Source organism: Neovison vison, chromosome 7 (assembly GCF_020171115.1).
Source record: "Neovison vison isolate M4711 chromosome 7, ASM_NN_V1, whole genome shotgun sequence".
Classification (NCBI taxonomy): Eukaryota; Metazoa; Chordata; class Mammalia; order Carnivora; family Mustelidae; genus Neogale; species Neogale vison.
In genome coordinates this window covers 37292774-37308710 of record NC_058097.1, presented here as the reverse complement: position 1 = coordinate 37308710, position 15937 = coordinate 37292774, and the positions used below count along the sequence as shown (strand labels likewise).

Below are 15937 nucleotides of genomic sequence, written 5' to 3'. Positions count from 1 at the left end.
TCTTTTGCTTTAGAAAGAAATGCTTGAATGCATCTGTGACATCTGTCTTGTTCAGTGTGTCATCCCAAGCCCTTGTTTCCTTGTTAATTTCCTGCTTAGATGATCTGTCCATTGATGTGAGTGGACTGGTAAAGTCCTTTACTTTTATTGTATTATTATCAATGTGCTTCTTTATTTTTTTGTTAATTCATTTTTGTATTTATAATTGTTAGATCTTCTTTTTGGTTAGATCCTTTGCCTTTCATCTCTTATTGTTGTCTCTGCTTTTAAATCTAATTTGTCTGATATAAGGATTGATACTCCAGCTTTCTTTTGATGTCCATTAGCATTATAAATGTTTTCCACCCCCTCATTTTCATTCAAGAAGGGTCTTTGGGTCTAAAATGAGTTTTTAGTAGACAGCATATCAATAACCCTTGTTTTTTTTAATCCAATCTGACACCCTGTGTCTTTTGATTGGATCATTTACCTCATTTACATTCAGAGCAATTATTGAAAGATATTAATTTAGTGCCATTGTATTACATGTAAAATCACTGATTCTGTATATTGTCTCTGTTCCTTTCTGGTCTGTTACTTCTGTGCTTTCTCTTCACTTATAGGATCCCCTTTAATATTTCCTGTGGGGCTGGTTTAGTGATCACAAATTCTTTTAGTTTCTGTTTGTCTTGGAAGCTCTTTGTCTCTCCTCCATTCTATTCTGAATAACAGCCTTGCTGGATGAAGTGTTCTTGGCTCCCTATTTTTCCCATTTTTCACCCTGAATATATCATGCCAATCCTTCCTGGCCTGCCAGGTCACTGTGGATAGGTCTGCTGCCAGCCTTATGTTTCTATCCTTATAGGTTAAAAACCCCTTGTTCTGAACTTCTCTCAGGATTTTTGTCCCTGAAATTTGCAAGTTGCACTCTTACATGTTGAGGTGTTGACCTATTCTTATTGATTTTGTGGGTGTTCTCTGTGCCTCCTGAACTGGAATGCCGAAATCCTTACCAAGACCAAGGAAGTTCTTACTTATAATTTATTCAAATAAATCTTCTACTGCTCCTTCCTCTGGGACCCCAAATAATCTAATACTTTTTTGTTTTATGGTATCACTTACCTCTCAAATTCTTCCCTCATGATCCAGTACTTGTTTATCTCTCCTTTCCCCAGTTTATTCTCCATCATTTTGTCTTCTATATCACTCACTCTCTTCTGCCTCATTTATCCTAACAGTTAGAACCTCCATTTTTAAAAAGATTTTTACTTATTTATTTGAAAGAAATCACAAGTAGGCAGAGAGGCAGGCAGAGAGAGGGAAGGAAGGAGGCTCCCTGCTGAGCAGAGAGCCCAATGCGGGGCTCAAACCCAGGACCCTGGGATCATGACCTAAGCCGAATGCAGAGGCTTTAACCCACTGAGCCACCCAGGCATCCCTAGAACCTCCGTTTTTTATTGCACCTCAGTACTAGACTTTTTTATTTTGACCTTATTAGATTTTAATTCTTTTACTTCTCCAAAAAGGAATACTCTAGTGTCTTCTATTTTTGTTTCAAGTCAAGTCAAGCTAGCATCTTTATAATCATTGTTTTGAATTCTAGTTCTGACATCTTACTTATGACCATATTGATTAAATCTCTGGAAGTCATTATTGACTCTTGTTCTTTTTATTGGGGTGGGTGAGTTCTCCCATCTTGTCTTTATGTCTAGAGGAGAATAGATGAGAGAACAAAATACAAAAATAGTAACAACGTCTCCAGAAATATATACACTGAACAAGAGACCAGAAAAGAAAAACAAAACAAAACAAAAAAAGAACAAAAAAAAAAACAAAAGAAAAAAAAGGAGAAGAATAAAATCAAACAGAAGGTGTTCAGAACAGAACAGTAAACTAGATCCTTGGTGTATTTTAGTCTGTTTGTTAGAACATAGATCACAAAATTGTAAGGAAAGAAAAACTTATATATATACAAAAATAAAATTGAATGTTAAAGAAACCTAAATAAAAAGAGTTTATATGATAAGAACTTAGTTAAAAAGAAAAAATAATAAAACTGAAAGACAAAGCATCATGAAAGAAAAACAGGAATTCTATATACTATTTTCCTCTAGTGTTGGAGTTTTGACTTCTGTGTCATTGGTAAACTTGGTCTTAGCTGGATATTCCTGCTGGTCTTCTGGGCAAGGGAACTGTTCATCCATTCTCAGTAGTCTTTGCTGAGTTGCCCCACCCATTACAGGGGGCTGGGCTCAGTGTAAATGGCTCTGGATTCCTCTATGTAGCTTCTGCTCCCTAAAGGATTTCAGCATGAATTTGGAGGATGAAAATGGCAGCACCCTGTTCTCCAGACCCGGAGCTGAACATTCCTGCCCTCCACTCTTCAGTGAGTCCCCACAGAAAACCTGTCAATCACTCTTTTCTCCCTGGATTCCTTCCACACTCTTCACCAAGCCTGTGACTGGGCGTTATTATGTCAGGAATGCCACCCCGTCTTGAGTCTCCAAACTTTACAGACTCCTGAGTCGTGGACTCCTACCATTCTTCCCAGGTGAAGGTGGGAGGGCTCTCACGGGGTTCTGCCACTTAGGAGGCTCCTGCTTGGAGAGCAGCTGCCCAGCCATGCAGCTAATCATGGTTTATGGTAACAACAGCAGAAACAAACCCCACCTGGGGTCTCTGTGTGCATCCAGCATCCCTGATCTGATGCTTGGGGACACTGCTGCACTCAGGCACCCACATTCTTTTTGTGACATGGGGGATGCTGAGACCACACTGTCCCACCTCGGATTCCACCCATCTTTGCCACCTGAGTGCATTTCAGGCTGGGACATTCCCCACCGGAACAGAATTCTAGAAGTTCCAACTCTGCTTTCTGCTGTTGATATCACTTTCTGGTATGAGGGTTACAGAAGCTCCCTCTCCCTGTGGGTTATCTTCCAATATATAGCCTTAGATTGACTTCTCCACACCTCCTCTTTGCAAAAAGTAGTCACTTTTCTATTTGTAGAATCGCAGCAATTCTTTTCTTAGATATCTGGTTGAGTTCATAGGTGTAAAAATCATTTAGAATGATTTGATAGCTATATAGCTCAATTCCAGGGACTGGAAGAAATTAGGGTCCTTTACTCCTCTGCCATCTTAGCTCTCTCAAGGAAGTAGCTATTGAAAGCAAATACACAATAAGGCACTGCAGAATTGTTCAGTTGGTAGTTTGTTATTTCTTACCTAGAACATCCCCTTTAAATCCTCAGCAGGACAGGGAAGGACCCTGGGAGTCTTGTCAATTCTCTGACTTTATAAGAGAATCTAACCATCCCAGGCCTGAAAGCAGTTCCTGCTCAGGCCCTGGGAGGAACGGGGACCAAGACATGCCTTCTTTTCCATTACTGGTATTTGTAACCCATCTGGTGTTTGGATGCACACCTTTACAGAACAGAACCTCTGAAAGCTTTAAAGCCCAGCACACTGAGGGCCCTCACAGCCTGGACAGGAAGCCAGTTGCTCTGTGGCCTAAGCAGTCATTAGACACAGGACTCCGAGTCTCCAGTACATTTGTCAGCCGTGGCTGTGGGAAGGTGGAAGCAGCACAGGGAGGCACAGCAGCAGGTCACCAAGCCTTATCCTGGGCCAACTGGAAGCAGAATGGAGGCTGGCCCCACCAGTAATGGCTAGGGTCCTTGGGCTAAGGTTGGGCTTGCTCTGCAGGTGGTTCTACGTGCCTCTCAGCATGTCCCTTTTTGCACATTTGTGTCACAGGGACGGCTCCCCCCCGCCAACCCTGCCTGCCTCACTGAGTCTGCCTGCCGCTCAGCTTTCAACAAAACATTGGAAACACCTACTGTGCACCCAGCTTCAGAGTCCCAGGAGAAGAGTTTGGATGAAGGTTTCAGAGAAGTGCTCTGGCTTCGCTAACACTTGACAGCAGCTGACTTGTGTCATGGATGGTCCCACCTTGTCACCATCAATCTGTTCATCTACCCCAGACACGGAGCCCACTTAGGGGGCAGGGACTGAGCACGGTTTGATCAACGTGTGTCACTGCAAAGCCAGCACAGGCTTACAGAGATCTTTCTCTTGTACAGGATGGTCAGTGTCATCAGATAAAAAGGTGTTTGAGGATCAGGTCTGCTTTTTTTTTTTTTTTTTTTTTGCCCAGTGTCTGGTGAAGCGCTGCATTCCTAGGGCAGACCTGGGAGTTTGGGGAGAGAATGGAGGCTTTGTTATGCCTCCTGGTTCTGCATGACCAGATGGTCTGAATCAGTATGTAGGCCCAGCGAATGGCTCATTTCTGATCACCAGCCTTAGGGCCTCTGCTGGCAGCACTTAGGACCTCAGATTCTTTTCAGATTCCAATGATTCTCTGAGACTCACCCCCCTTCCCTGTCCAGAGAGACTCATTCCTGATGGTGTAGCCTTGTCTGCTCCCTCCCAGGGCAAGCTCTAGATCACGGTCACTCATGCAGTTCTCAGGCCCATCCCCCTGAACGAGACTCCCAGTTCCAGAAGGTCACTGTTTTTGGCCTCCAGTCTAGGCTCACCAGAAATTATTAATTTTAATTTCATGATTTTAAAGATATCAAAAACCTATTTTTAAAAAGTACTTTTATGAGTCTCCTTGAAGATGTAACACATTTAGCAAGAGAATAAGAACAATATCTATAAACATAGAAAGCCTCAAAAATGGATATGGCTAAAGATCTGATGAGAGGTTGTAATAAAGCTGGCAAGGAAATTCAGTTATTTCTGTGGCACACAACACTTCAATAATCACCACATCAAGTGAGGACCTTACATCAGGAGATGTTAAAACTTTAGGAATTGTATATAATCTCTAGCTTACAGCATTTACCCCAAAATAACCTAAAGTTTATTATTTGACAGTGCTCTCCAAGTAACTTAACATACCAAATAAATAAGCCCAGCTGGTCAAAAAGACTTTACTTACAATTTAAATCTGAGAAGTGCATTTAAAAAATCCTTAGAAAGTTTTTAAAGCACAAACCTAAATAGGATTACAGATCATTATAAAACTTAAAACTTATTTATTTAACTAAGGTGACAATAAGAGAGTTCAAAGGTAAATAGGTAAGGTTCAATAGTTGTTAGCAAAGCTTAGCTCCCTTAACATGGAGAAGTTTTAAGTAAGTAATCAAAACCTGATAAAGATAAAACAAATCTGGTTTTCCTGAGAAGATAGAGAAAAAAAAAAACCTTGTTTGCATTTTATCAAGAGCAGACCAATAATCCACAAAGCTTGACTTCTTTTTTTTTTTTAAGGTTTTATTTATTCATTTGACAGAGAGAGATCACAGTAGGCAGAGAGGCAGGCAGAGAGAGAGGAGGAAGCAGGCTCCCTGCCGAGCAGAGAGCCCGATGCGGGACTCGATCCCAGAACCCTGAGATCATGACCTGAGCCGAAGGCAGCGGCTTAACCACTGAGCCACCCAGGCGCCCCAAAGCTTCACTTCTGAACAGAGAGAAAAGCAGAATTTTAATCTTATACCAACGTACTTTTAAAATTCATTAATTTCAACTTTAGTTCATCATAATGGCATATGAAGTTCCTTTCTAAGTATTTCCCTTCACAAACCCTTCTACCATTTTCCTTGCATTCAGATGTTATCCCAAGCCATTTCTCTCTAAACAACCAGTCTCATTTTACAACAAAATTACTTTCTTTTTTCCTTTAATAAAAATATATTTCCATTCCTTACATCTTTCTTACACACACAGAGTTGCTTCCCTTATTACATTTAGCAGAATCTTAACTCTTAGAAACCTTTGTCTCCCGGGTAAACTAAGTAGGAACCAATTGTGAACAGTTACACCAGAATCTTTAGATGGCAAACTTATGAATCAGTGAAGCACAAATCATGCTTTCCAACAGACTTAAATATCCTTAGTTTCTCTATAATAATCAGCCAAAAATACAAACCTACTTTCAGTAATCAGTGCTGTAGCACTCCATTCCATTTGGAAAAGACCTAGATGTCCAAGAATTCAATCCCATTTATCATCCAATCAAAAATTTAAGTTTCGGGTTACCAAAGACATTGAAAGCTAGCCTAACAATTATCCATGAAAACTTTCAGACAAAATTAACCATCATTGTAAGTCATCTTTCTTATTAACAAATTGCAACAGAGATAACACAAGCTTATTTGACCTTCAGCAAACCTAGGTAGAATGTTTCATATTTAATGCTGAAAATATATCTAACTTAATAAAACAAAACAAAACAAAACAAAAAACCTTAAATTAGTTTAAATGCTGCATGTTTCACCTAGGTCCACTTAAAAGATAAACAATGAATCTTGGAACACTACACCAAAAACTAATGACGTACTGCATGGTGACTAACATAATAAAAAATAATTTTAAAAAGGATAATCAATTTGCTCCCCATTGTCAGTTTTTACCTGGGATGTGTCGGAAATTGGAAGTGAGTGGTGTGAAGTCCAGGGGGTGCTTCTAGACAGCAAGGGGAGGAGGAGGAGCCAATGGTGCCAGGGACACTGAGGATGGTACAGCAGCCAGGTAGGCAGTCTACAGGGATGGTAGTCTACAGGACTTCCATCCAGCAAGTAGTAGACTTCCTCCAGTCTCCAGGAAGGCAGAAGAGGTGAGGTGTCCCATGGAAGGCTGGAGGCAGATAAAAATCTGGACAGCAGAGAAAAAGGTCTCCCAGTTCTAAAGTATATCAGCTCTGGCAGAGGAGCAGATGCCGGTTTGGGGTTTTTATTTTTCCCCCAACGAGTGGAATTAGGGCATCTATGTCAGTCCAGAGAAGACAAGGAATTTTCCTGAAACAAAGGGAGTTTCAGCAGCTGCTTGAGAATATTCTTTAATAGCCCTAAGGTGAACTAAGCACAGTTATTCCCATTAACCGGGGAAGTGAGGGAGAAGCCTCCACATGTACTAGGAGGAGCAGGGAGAGAAACAGTCACTCTGACAGGGAGGCCAGAGTTTCCTTCTGCAACCTGGGGTTATTCTGAGCAGGCCTGTTTACATAAATACCATCCAGTATATCAGAGCGGAGTTTGCTGCTCTGATTACTAACCAAGCATATTCTGCAAAAGGCCCTTAGGTCCAGGTCCTGATTTAGAACCCTGAAGGCTTGGATGGACCTAGGGTAACTCCATCCATTTGCCCTGAAGCCTTATGCCCAGGAGACCTCAGAATTGACTGGGTGTGGACACAGGGCCTTTAATAAGGAGATGATTAAGTTAAACTGAAGCCACTGGGGGTCCTAATCCAACTGGTGTCCTTATGACATTAGGTCACAGAGTTAGAGAGACACAGGGATGTGTGTGCACTGAGGAGTGACCACGTGCCTGATCTCAGAGTTCCAGCCTTGAGAACTGCAGGGGCATCAGTGTCTGGTGTTTAAGCCACTCATTCTCTGCACAGTGACCTGGTGGCCTGAGGTAATACAGTGACTACGTGCACACACACCAAGCCCTAACAACGACCCCCTTGCACACACACATTGAGACCCCAAACTCCCACTGGCCCTTCCACGCATACACATGCACACGTGCACACTCAGCCCTTACACACACTCGGGCCCCTCTCCACTCGAACTGGACGCTGGGATTAGGCCCAGTTTTAGGCCATCTCTTGATTCTTATTCATGGTTGGATCAGTGAACTCATCGCCATGTAATCGGTGTGTCTTCATTTGTCCAACAGGTACCTGAGGTCCCTTCAGGGAAGCAGCCACAATTCACAGTCTTGGAGTGTTGGGAGGACAAGAGCACACGTCTCCCCCCGAAGGAGCGGCTCTGGGCACCCACGGCTGCTGCGTTAGCACAAATCTAGGGGGTCTGGATTGTGTGACCAATTTCAAAAACCAACTGACCAGGGATATAATCAATAGCTTACGGAACATGTGTGGAACTTTTAAAATGTTTTGTTGGTAATTCAGCAGAAGCTCCACGGGCCTGCAGATCCCTGGGGTCACAAGGCCGTTCGCAGCAGCATGGACACTGAGAAGTGCTGGATAACTGGGAGTTCTGATTACAGGCCTGATGAGCTCCTTTCCCAGTGTTTCATGCAACCAGATTAAACCAGGTATTAGCCAGAGGGAATCCAAAGATGAGGCATTCTTCATTCATACATCCACACCCATCTTTTTTCCAGTAGCTGGGAAGTTAAAGTGTCGAAGTCATCAAAAGTTGTGTTGACATGTTTGATCATCTCCAAATATTCCTTCAGGATCAGGCGGGGCACTTCCTCACAGCAGCCACCCCAAGCAGGCCAGGTCCCACCCAGGTTGGCCTTCCCACTCTCCGTAGATGACAAAATGTTCTGGAGCAGTGGCCTATATGGCTATAGACTGTGGGAGCTCAGAAACCAGAAGGGGTAGACCTCCTTTCCCAAACCAAGCTTAGGTCTTGACCTTTCTACCCCTCAAGAGTGGTGTGTGTGTGTGTGTGTGTGTGTGTGTGTGCGCGCGCGCGCGTGCGCTCTATTCAGGAGCTGGAACCTGACCCACTTGAGACAAATGGGTCCCAACCTCCAGGCCAGATCTGTGGCTATGCTATGTCTGGCTGGGCCCTCTTACCAACCTTTCTCAACCAAACCCCTCCTCTATCCATCTGGGGCCCAAGACTCCAAGGTGGGGTGACCTGAACCTCAGGGCTATTTCTTGACCTCCAGGATATAGGAGATAAAAGAAGGAAGCGGCCCCAACTGGAAGTCATCTGTGACTAGTGGATCAAATTATTTGTAAAGACATTCTCCAGGCAAAACAAAAATGTCATAGCCAAGGAGAGTCCTCCCTGCCCATTATCCTGATGCTGGCATCTTTGGGGATGTATGTGCCCACCTACATATGAGCCTGTGGAACAGGCTCACATGAACACTGCACCTTGCTTTCAGACCAGGAGTGTCCCTGCTCCTTCCACACCTTGCAGGCAGGGGCCTGGAGTGTGTTTTGCTGGTTTTTCACTGCTCTTGGGGGTGAGCCTGCTACAGTGTCCATCCTTGGCACCTCATCGTACATGGGAGACAGATCTTCCACACAAGCACCAAGAGGTGGTGAGGCCCTGGGAAAATGAGCACTGAGGCGGAGTCGTTTATAGCAAATGCAGGGCTCAGTGGCTAAGCCAGCTGCCCTGTCCCCAGCGGGGCTGGGACCTGAGACCTGCAGCACAGGCAGTGATGGCGGCAGTGGGGGAGCATCCGAGTCGACCCTGGACCATCCTGACGAGCCAGGGACCCCACACAGATGGATACAGGTGCACTGAGTGAGGGCATCCTGCTCTCCCATCGGAGTTGGAGTTTACACTCCCCTCCCATGGCCTTTCTCCTCCAGTGCAGGGACCCAGCGGGACATACAGACAAAGCCAAGTGTCCAGCACCACTGCTTCACGTGCAGTGAATGAAAAAGCTCATGGCTTTGCTGCTGGTTTGTTCCCAGCAACGTTTCTGCCCTCACCTGGTTGGTCGGCAAACACTGACTTCTCAAAGGAATGGCCTGTCTGTCCTTCTGAGCCATGTGGCTTCCCGACAGCCACACAGTGAAAACCGGCCGATGCCCTGTCCCCACTTGAGCCTGCCTACGAGCGCCTCACCTAGTGACTGGTAGGCACATGCCACACAGGCTGAGTCAGACTGAAAAGCCAAGGCTTCCGGCGGCAGCGCACAGCGAAGACCCTGTTGCGGACTCTCCCAGGACATGAGAGCTTGGGAAGAGCTGCGGTCTTGATCCCCTTCGGCGGACCCTGGAGCCTAAGAGCCACGGCGATGAGAAGGCGCTGCAGGTCGGAGCTCCCTGTACTGAACGACCACTGCAAGCACCAGCTTACCTGGCATCCTGCATCCTGACCCCGGTCCCGTACTACTTCCCAGAGCCAGTGAGCCCAAAGGCCCTCTGCGACTTCACTGCTCACTCTCCAGCTTTCCGGAAACAGCAGTTAGGTCCAAGAGTGCCACAGGGGACGTGACTTAAGCTAACATGTCAGATGCTCCAAGCCTCTGGCCTCAGGAAGCAGGCACCTGAGAGCAGAACTAGAGCTGCCCGCCAGGGACAGCCTCCAGCCCACCTCCCTTCCAGCCAGGCTGGGCCACAGGGCTCGGTCTTTCACCAGGACCCTCTTATCGTCGACACGCATATTTTATTATTACACAAACAATGGATTCATCACAGAACACTCAGGAACAAAGAAAAGGATAAAAGAGAAATAAAAACCTAAGAATGCCACCAGTCAGGTCAACCTGTGCCGATCCTGCCAGGATTTTCTCTCGCAGGAGCAATGCACACCCGTTGTCACCTAGAAACAGAGACCCCTCCGTTCCCTGACTTTGCTCAGTAAGGCACATTTCTTCCCCGATGATGAACTGTTCTTAACTCCAGTGTTAATGGGCTGGGGGTGATCTAGAACCAGAACCAGCCCAGCCGTGTCTCCGCTGAAAGGTGGGCATGAAAGTGTCCCCGGTCCTTGGGGTCCCAAACAGCCGTCTCTGCAGCAGAGAGCTCACAGTTCAGCCATTCGCTTTGCTTTGAATTTCTTGGCAGATCGTTCACTTGACTGAAGCTGGAATTTGCTTCCATAAATGTAGAAAATGAAGCCATCGATTTGCACTGCGAATACACAGTTTAGCTTGGGGATAACTGAAAAAAAAAAAAAAAACAGAAGAAAAAGGACAAGGCAAAAAAAAAAATTCTGACAGTTAAGCTCACGCTGAAGCACAAAACCTTCCTTAAATGTCTGTATTAGAGCGTAAGCTAGTAAGAAATGCAGAGTCCACAAAGCTCAGCAGCACCAGGACGACAGGACGTTTTTCTGCCCTAAGACCGATGTATTCAGATTTTAAATATAACTCAACCCTAACTTTCACTGTCAAAGGCTCTAAGCCAAACTCCCAGAAAAAGTGTGAGAAACGAGTCTCCCCACATAGTTTTCAGACTGACTCATGGCTTTATGCCGTGAGTGAGGACACCCAGACACCACTTTCTGGGGTCTAAAATGAGACAAGAACATACAAGAAAACAGAAGGAAGCAGCAAGAAAAAACAAACTCCAAATTCAAGGAACAAAAACCTCCCGCTGTGGTTTTGCAATCTCAGATCTGCTGGTAAGGGGTGTGGAAATGTGGAGAGCCCAGATGCTTAGGCTCATCTCTGCCAGAACAAGGAGCTCTGGCACACCCAGCAGGGGAGGCTGCACCTGCTCTCCTGGAACCCAAAGGGTTACCGGAAAGGGCCAGATCCTGAAACCCCAGGGACAAGCACTAACCTAGCTCCCCTCAGGGTCTGCTTAGCTCCATTCTTTGGAGGATGGGGCAGAGGAGGGTCTCAGTCATGGAAACGGACCCCCATATCTGGAAGCACAGCCCAGCAGCCCTCTTTCCAGTCCCATCTGGCTGCAGCTGCTGGCTGGGCTCCAGATGTCCTGGGGAGAGACATGAGGGCAGGCAGGGGCGCTCTCGGCAGGTGGCAGGTGTGGGATGCACTGTCAGCAGAGATCTGCAATCTCTGCTGACCTGAGAGGGCAAATGGACCCACTGAAGCCACGAGGAATGGGCTAATGAAGCCAGGGAGGCAACAGGGCACAGACCCTGATACAGTTCCGTACCTTTCAGGCAGTCTTCTTTGGTGAGGATTTTGAAAACATGCTTTGTTTCCTGTAGGAGGATTACTGTAACACCCACATAGGACGGGCATTTGGATTTCATGACTGCAAAGGAAAAGGGCATTCAAGGCCTCAACCTCGGGGGTGCTGGGAAGCCACAACTAGCTAGGTGGGGGTGGTGGGGAGTGGGGGGCTCCTCAGCTGGACAGGCACCAAGCTGGATGAGAGTCCGGGGTCCCTATCCCTTGACTATGGCTCTGTAGCCTCTGGGCTGTTCTGACAAAATGTCCTTTGGAGGGTCTGCAGCCATGTGGGTCTTGGGAAGGACTCTGGAGCCAAGAGGTCACATGTGTGTCCAGCACTACCAAGATCTACAGGTTGCTGGGATGGGCCCAAGTCTCAGCGATGGGATGTGAAGGAACACCAGCGCATCACATCCTTCCCGCGACCCACCAAACTCTGGCCAGAATGGGATCTTGCTACAGGCGGTGAAGCAGTGACTGTGGCGAACTGCCACCACAGGCAGCTGGCCCCGTGGCTCTCCTGACCCATGTCCCATGAAGCCTGTAGACAAGTCACCGAGCACCTGCCATGTACCTGGCACCTTCTGAGGTCAGTGCCGGGCACGAGAGTGAACAAGACTGTTCTCAGTTCTGCTCTCAAGTTGCTGATGTTCTAATGGTAGGAGGGGAATGTGTGCCACATCAGAAGACTGTTTTCTGATTGTGGTAACTGTTACGAAGAAATACATAAGGTCACGGGGAGAAGGTTCACTGTTAGTGATGGTAGGCCCTCAAGGGAAGTGACGTGTGAGTAGGGACCTGAATACTGAGAAGCAGTCAGTCTGTGACACACAGAACTCTGGGCAGAGGGAAGGAACAACAGCAAAGGCCCAAGGTAGGGCCAAGCCTAGTGTGTGAGAAGCAGAAAGAAGGCCGATGTGGTTAGACCTGGTGCTCAGTAGAGCCAGAAGGGCTTTTTAGACCACAGTAAGGAAGCAGAAGACAAACATGGCCTGAGTTTTGGCCTAAAACCTACCCTCGGACTGCCTGGTTGGGGAGAAGCAGTGTGCCAGCAGGAGAGGGCTAGGCAGCTTCTACCGGAATCCAGGGGTGATGGTGGCGGCTTGGATTTGGGAGTTAGGACGTGAGTATGGAATGTGCTGATGGATCAGGGAAGAAGAAAGGTGTTACTGCCCAGGTTTTGGGTCTGAACAACTAGGGTAAACACTGGTACCGTGAATGGAGCTGGGAACACCAGGGCAGGGGCTGATGTGAGGAGGCTGGAGTTGTTCTGGGTATGGAAAGGTTGGGATGCCTGCTGGACAGGGGGGCAGCTGTGTGCGGGGCGGCTGGATGAATGACGATGCTCAGGGGAAGGTCTGCCCTGGACATGACACTGGGTTCTGGGAGTCCGTAGCTGAGACTAAGAACTGTGGGGAAATGGGTGAAAGGGACTCTCTGCTCAGGGCTGGGGACAAGTGCAGCAGCTGCTGTGCCCCCTGCGAGAGCAGCAGGGGTCCCTGTGTGGAAAGGCACACAAAGACCATTTAGAATGTATCCAGAAAGTGGCCAGAACTGGCTCAGGTAGCTAGTCCTCTCCCACCCTCAACGCTGGTGATCTGGAAACGTCCACGTGACAAGAGTGTGTCTAGCCCTGTGGCACAGAGCCACGCTGCCACTGAGTGATGCTGTGGGTGTTCGGGGGACAGTGGGCTTGTAGGTGAGTTACCTGAAATGAGAGCCCCGTGAAGATCTGCCTTCAACAGCTTGGTCTGAATCATGTGCGGCTGCCTAGAAGGTAAGCAGAAGACCTCAGTGTTGACTATGAGCGAGAGTTCTGAAGGGGCACACAGGTCTATGAACTTCTGCAGCCAGCTGGCTCCGAAGGCTGCATTCACAGTCATCGTAAGTCTTGGGTTCTGCCCCAAAGGGCAGGACTGCAGACATGCAACTCACGTGTCTGGCTTGAGACCACCACACAGGTCCCGGATATACTGCTTCCAGAGTTCATGCAGAGGGAAAAAAAGACTGTATCTGTAGCAAAGGAAGAAACAAGTAAAGAATTAGATAACATGAGCTTGGGATTGTGACATCAACAGGGCATATAAAATAGCCTAAGGACAAGGACCCCAACCTCGGTCATGGGGAACTGGGTACGGATCCTACCTCCATAGCAGATAACCCAACTGACTGACATCTGCGTCCCCCTCCTGAGCCTGTTTCCGCTGCTAGAACCCTCCTGGCTCTCTGCCATCCTTCCTGCTGGCTACATGCAGCCTGGATGGCCGGCGCTCCAGCAGACCCCTCACACCTACAGAGATGGTGGAGCAGCCGGGTCCTCCCAGGTTAGCACCGCCCGAGTCTCTCCCACACCAGCCTGGGGGACAGGATGTGCTCATCTGGACAGCTTTTCATGAACTAAACTTAAGTCTTGCTTCACCATTGTTCCCTGAGCAGACAGGAGCTGCAGGCTGCCATACACGTCCCCATGTAAGGGACCAGGTGTGTCTGGAAGGTGAGTGAGCAAGTGGTGGGACGCAGGGGATGGACTAGGTGAGTGGACCTCAGAGGCTTTCCTCTGGGGTCATTATTACGGGTCCTGGTGCCTCATGGGGAACCTATGACAGCAAACTGTTGGTCAGACCAAGGAGAACCTCAGGCTCAAACTCAAAGTGGGTTCTACCTGTGTAGACACCAGCGAGGGAAACCTGGGCAGGCAGTGGCCCCTTCCTCCACCCGCAGCGCAGCTCTCTTTGCAAGCGGGGTCCCAGACACAGTGACTGACCGTGTCTGTAGAAGGCTATTTGGCCGCAGCTCTTGGAGCGAGATCTACAAACCGTCCGATGACGAGCATGTGCAGAAGCGTGACCAAGGAGGGATGCAGTGTCAGCTGGAGGGAGGAGCACGTCCTCCCAGAGTGATGCGTCCCTTTCAGAAACTCTGAAACATGCAGGCAGCATGTTCTTTGGCAATAAACCCAGGGGATGATTCTGTCTAGTGCTAGTAAAAGCTGTAAAGAGTATATACTAAGATTCATCAGTTCCCCTCTCTCTGGGAAAGCCGAAAGACAAACAGCCTGTTGCCATGGGTAACAGACTCACTTCCGGTGGGGGTCTCATTAGTTAAGGCTAGGACAAGAGCCAGACAGTCAAACAGCAAGAGCATGGCTATGGCTGTGCCTTGCTGTGAAAGCCAAGTGCAAACCCAGCCTGAGTTGGTAAAGGGAGGCTGCCCCCTTGTGGCGGCAGTGGGAGAAGCACCCTTAGCTTTAGGGGAACTGGGTCTCCCAAAGCCACACCCACTCCAGGAGGAGGAAGCTGCCTTTGGGAGAAAGGCAGGAAATCCCTGCCATACCTCTGCTGCTCTGGCTTAATGTCAAAGAGGTGCAGCTCCCTCCTCTTCCTGGCAGAGAGGCCCTTGGATTTCTTTCTCTTCTTGCACTTCCAGCGAGTGGCGTACTCCAGGACCACAGCCTTGCGTCACAGCTGGTCCTCGCGGGCTTGCTGGCTCATGTGGGGCGTGCTGCGCTTCGCTGCACGAAGGCCTTGGCCTGCTGGGCTCCCGGAAGCTGCATGGGGACAGGGCGGCACAGCGCCCACTGTTCTGGTGGGGGCAGCCCCAGACCCCAGGCCCTCCTAGACACTGCAGGTGAGATGCCTTCCCTGACCCACCTGCCTCCCAACTGAGCCTCACACAGCCTCTCATCTGCTGAAGGTGAGCTCCCCACAGCTGTCCAGATGTGAAAGTCACCCTCAAATACCAATTCAAATGCTGCACAAAACAGCCACATCAAAATTCAACTTCCTACTATACATCTCTGAGGTTATTCTGAACGGATTAAAAAAAAAAAAATCCCCAAGACCCTTTATATTAGGAAGAAAAGACTTCTCTGATCCTTGGCAGGGTGGAAAGCTCGAGAAATGTATGCCAATGATATTTATTCAGTCATGACAGGAAGAAGGCAAGCTATGGCCTTGAAGGAATTATCCTAACACTTGGGAAAACAATACCACCTGGTGCCCCAGGGTGGGCCATGCCTTGTCGGGCGCAGGAATCTGACAGGGTGCCCAAGTGGCAATCCCCTTTACTTTGGTTTGACCCCCTGGATGTGTCACGGCTACTCACTAGGTCTGTTCCCACAGCACTTGGGGGAAGGAAGTAGCAGTGCATCTCAGCCTCCTGGGCTCACTCTCTCCCAAGAGCACAACAGCACTTGACCGTACTCAGCACAGACTCCTAGGACATGTGGGCAAAAGAACTGCCTTGATTGTGTGTAATTCTTGAGAACTCCAGACATCACTGCCTCTATGTGGGGAGTTCCACTGATCTACTCCTCATTCAGCTGCCCGCATCCTAGGTCAGCCACAGCCTAGGCA

At 47.9% G+C, this 15937-nt stretch overlaps 1 pseudogene; it reads right to left on the bottom strand.

Moving 5' to 3' along the window:
• Positions 1 to 10085: 10085 nt before the first annotated feature.
• LOC122911489 lies at positions 10086 to 15610 on the bottom strand (annotated as a pseudogene).
• Between the last annotated feature and the right edge of the window lie 327 nt (positions 15611 to 15937).